The following is a 4,908-nucleotide window of genomic DNA, read 5'->3' on the forward strand; positions in this document are numbered from 1 at the left end:
TTTTCTGTCAGAAGAAAGACATGGCTGAGCCTGGGCTGGAGGGAGTCGCCTGGTGTCTGCGGGAGGCGCGAGTGGGTTCTGCACATGCGCGGTCCAGCTGGGCGCTGTCGGGTTCCTCCCGGTCTCCTCTCGGGGAGAGGGGACTGAGAACTCAGAGGAAAGGAGTTCTCACAAACATCCTTTCTGACAAACACCCTGCTTTCAGCCCCCACCCAGTGCTAACCCACTCCTGAGCACGCCCACTGGGCATTCGCATGGCCACACTCCTCCCAGAACAGGGTTCTACCCTCAGGAATTTTGCCCATGACAGCTTTGCTCCTAGGGTGTTCTGCCAAGAACCCACACCGTGCCTGGACGACTCCTGGCTCCTTTGAACCCCAGACACTGGATCTGTAGCAGGAACCTGTTTCCTTCCCCCCATTCAGGCTTCTGGACCACCTGATCCTAATCTCTGCCTTTATAGACCCAGCAATCAGTCAGATGGTAGCCCTGCCTGGGCCTGCACTTGTAGCACAAACCAGTCCTTTAGTCAGTCCTGCCCTGCCCCCTCCCATGACTCTTAATAGCACCTTTCTCTCTTCTGCTATTTTCTTTTCTTTTCTTTTTGAGACAGAGTTTCGCTCTTGTTGCCCATACTGGAGTTCAACTGCACGATCTCGGCTCACTGCAACCTCCGCTTCCCAGGTTCAAGCGATTCTTCTGCCTCAGCCTCCCGAGTAGCTGGGATTACAGGCATGTGCCACCACGCCCGGCTAATTTTGTATTTTTAGATCGAGACGGAGTCTTGCTCTGTCGCCCAGGCTGGAGTGGAGGGATGGACTTGTGCACAGGAAAGAGAATTTGAGGAAGAAAATAGCAGAAGAGGGGCCGGGCGCGGTGGCTCATGCTTGTAATCCCAGCACTTTGGGAGGCCAAGGCGGGCGGATTGTGAGGTCAGGAGTTCGAGACCAGCCTGGCCAATACGGGGGTAAAGGGCTGCAGGCGCCTGTAGTCCCAGCTACTCAGGAGGCTGAGGCAGGAGAATGGCATTAACCTGGGAGGCGGAGCTTGCAGTGACCTGAGATCACGCGGTTGCATTCCAGCCTGGGCAACAAGACCGAAACTCCGTCTCTAAATAAATAAATAAGTAAATAAATAAATAGGTAAGAATTTTTGCTCTTCTCCCTTTTCCTAAAGCTGTTTGAAAACTTTTTTTTTTTTTTTTGGGACGGATTCTCTGTCCCCCAGGCTGGAGTGTAGTGCCGTTATCTCGGCTCACTGCAACCTCTGCCTCCTGGGTTCAAGCAATTCTCCTGCCTCAGGCTCCCGAGTAGCTGGGATTGCAGGCCCGCACCACCACGTCTGCTAATTTTGGTATTTTTAGTAGAGACGGGGTTTCACCATGTTGGCCAGGGTGGTCTCGAACTCCTGACCTCAAGTGATCCCTCCACCTGGACCTCCCAAAGTGCTGGGAGTATAGGCGTGAGCCACTGTGCCCGTCTTGAAAACGTTTATGTTTAAATATTTTATCTGCTTTAAAATATATATAAATAATTTTCATCAATTAAATAGGACATTTGTCTTTTTTGAGTCAAACTTGCCTTTAGGACCTGGAAACTATTGGTGTGAAATGTAAATAGCAAGAACATACACCCTATCCCACAGTTTCTGTAGGCGCCTAGGAGGCTGCCTTCAGCAGGTACATAGCTCCACACTGGAAATTTAACTCCTGTCATGAAGATGTTGGAAGTTTATTTTTTCTACGAATATTACCAATTAGAAAATCCAGATGACTTCTCAAATTACTAGGTGAAATTACAATAAGCTGTATATGACAAATGGTGCTGTCATGTCTTCTACTTGAGAATTAATTATGGTGAGTTTCTGTGTTTGCAGTCTCTTAGATTGCCTGTGATGCACACCACATTTTGGTTTATTATGTACCAAAACATTTTCTTTTCTATTGTTGTGGACAATTTTTTAGGATTGGAGATGATTTTGCTTTTAGTTATATTTTCCACAGTGTCCGGAATCACCAGACATTATACACAAGTGCCATTTCTGCTTCACTTTAGAGAAAAACCTTTCTCAGGATTCCACTCACAACCCACAATTTGGTGGCAAAGTGCAGCAAAGTGCTCACCAAATCTGGAAATAGAATGGTCTCTCCTATTTGAGATCTGTAGTCCCTTCTATGACAATTATACTAGATTTCTACAAAAATAACTTTTTAGTACTGCAATCAGTTATTCCTCCTTTGTCAGTGTGCCTGGCATCTTCAAATCTGACACTGATTCCGTGATCATGGGGCCCATAATCCCAATCAGGATCCCACATGTGCATTGATTAAACCTGAGAACTTCAACTGCCTTCTCCCTTTGCCCCAATGCCCACAAATGTGCATAGCTCACTAGCCCTCCAAGTCTTAAATGTGCAGTTCCAAATTCTGAATTTATGTCCTGGGGTTTGAGAGAACGATAAAACTTTTATCTGAGAAATATATAAGTTATTTTAATCAGATACAGTGATGTGTTAAAATGAGACCAGTCATGTACTGTTCCCCACTTTGAACTATTTGTCTTTTGAAATTGTGTTCTATTGCCACAAATGGCTGTAAATTAACCTAATAATGTCATAGTGGACACTATAACCCACACCTTATAAATTAACAATGTATATAGCCAGTCACTAACCACTTACTTCCATAAGGCAATAAGAATTTCTGACGACTTTCTATCCGTTCTCTCTCTACCTTCCTTTTTGCCTTTAAAAATAATACTCATAACTTCTTCTACTTGGAGTGTATATTCAGGGCAGCTTTATATTCCAGTGTTGCCTCTTCAAGCTTTGGCCCAAATAAACTCTCTATTTATGGTTTACCCCAGGATTTTCCTTTTAGGTCAAAATTCTTCAGAATGTGTTGGGCCTGGCATGGTGGCTCACGCCTGTAATCCCAGCATTTTGGGAGGCTGAGGCAGGCAGATCACAAGGTCAGGGGATTGAAACCATCCTGGCAAACACGGAGAAACCCCATCTCTACTAAAATACAAAAAATTAGCCAGGTGTGGTGGCGTGCGCCTGTAATCTCAGCCACTTAGGAGGCTGAGGCAGGGGAATTGCTTGAACTTGGGAGGTGGGGGTTGCAGTGAACTGAGATCGTGCCACTGCACTCCAGCCTGGCGACAGAGCAAGACTCCATCTCAAAAAACAAACAAACAAACAAACCCAGAATGTGTTGAAGGTGCCTTTATGAACATTCTTTCCTCCGGTTGTACTCCGCTTGCTGTAACCCCCAAGAATGCTGAGGCACATTGATCCTACCTAGAATCTGCACATAAAACCTGACCTCTGCCTAGGATTCATAAGACAGGACCAGACTTCGGTTGAAGACATACAGAAAACTCATGACTTTTTCTGCATCATGAGAGGTCAACATAGACATCTTAATCCCCACTTTCAGAGTGGAGCTCTTTTGAGTTTTCCAGATCTTGTTCAGTGACCTGCTATAGTTGTGTGGGAGGCTTCTGGTATGAACACAATCCTGTGGCAGAATCTGTTAAGTGGAAACAAGCTCTTTAGCAGTGGGGGTTCAGGGCCACAAAATAACCAGAGCCATAGTCACAACTATGCCTCCCTGTAAACTGTGTTACTGGAGTAGAGTACTTTTGTCCTTCCCCTTGCCTCAGAGTTACCTGATCAGGGACAGGGGCTTTCACATGTGGATCCAGGATCTGCAGCTTCACCAGGGCTGTACCATTTTCTGTTTGCATCCCACAAATTGAGCCTGAATCTCTCCTGCCTGGATCACTATGGGGACATCAGCCCAAGGTCACTGGGGACACTCACCAGCATCTGTATTTGAGACATCTGAGGATAATCCTGTGCAGACTGGGTCAGTCTGATGGCAAGGTCTAATTCTGCTCCCATTTTAGAGGAAGAGAAATGACCCACCCAGGGTTTGTTCCTCCCTTCACAGAAAGAATCTCCTTGGTTTATACCCAGATAAGAGTTGCTCCAGTTTTTTGGTGAAAAATGAGATCTGGATACTCAAACTGATTAATAAGCTAATTGTTTCTATTTCATAGGGTCATTAGAAAAAGAGATGAAGCGGTCACAGTCCCTACCCTCAAGCAACTTGCAGTCTGGAGCACATGAATAATGGTTGAATTCAGCATCATGTGTTCAGTACAAAGACGGACACTGTCCAGGAGACTTAAACTTCATTTGAGTTACTTTCCTTTCATTGTTTTGTGAGTTTTGATGCCGCCATCTGAAGAGAGTAGTCATTGACAGAAGAGAAGTTGTTATTGTTAGTATTGTTTTTACCTTGCTAAGAATAAGTGGCTTCTAACATAATTGGTCTAGAAAAACAAGGGTTTTGGTTAAATTCCTTGTTGTATGTTATAAAAGACACAGGGAAGTGGCTAAAATAGATTAAAATTTCACAAACTCTGGGAATCAAATTTCTCTAGGGCAGCCTTAGAAAAGACAGCTGAAAATACTTAGTGGCATAGAGAACAGAAGCCTGGGGCCCACTCTCTGTCCTAACCCTGCCCAGATCCACCCTCTGCTGAACCTTGTCCAGGTCTGGCCCCACACTGAAATCTCTCACAGAACTGCTTAGAGGAGATCACTGTTTGGAGTGGCTGCTCCTACCACCTCTCCAGAGCTGGTGCTCCCAATTTCCTGAAACACAAAAGCAGATAAATTGGGAAAAGATGCATACTTTTGGGCCTTAAGTTCTTTTTTATACAATTAAAACCAGTGTTTCTAGAGACATCTCATCCAGCAACCTGTTCTCCATGCCTGTAGTTTGTGTTTTTTTATGTCTTTTATTTTATTTATTTATTTATTTTTTATTTTTTTTTTGAGACGGAGTCTTGCTCTGTCGCCCGGGCTGGAGTGCAGTGGCCGGATCTCAGCTCACTG

At 45.0% G+C, this 4,908-nt stretch overlaps 1 protein-coding gene across 1 annotated transcript in view; it reads left to right on the top strand.

Moving 5' to 3' along the window:
- LOC105508060 (zinc finger protein 721-like) overlaps positions 1-4,908 on the top strand; it is a 65,173-nt gene that overhangs the window by 1,140 nt on the left and 59,125 nt on the right. The window lies entirely within an intron of this gene.

This window comes from Colobus angolensis, unplaced genomic scaffold (assembly GCF_000951035.1).
Source record: "Colobus angolensis palliatus isolate OR3802 unplaced genomic scaffold, Cang.pa_1.0 Scaffold157, whole genome shotgun sequence".
In the NCBI taxonomy this organism is placed as follows: Eukaryota; Metazoa; Chordata; class Mammalia; order Primates; family Cercopithecidae; genus Colobus; species Colobus angolensis.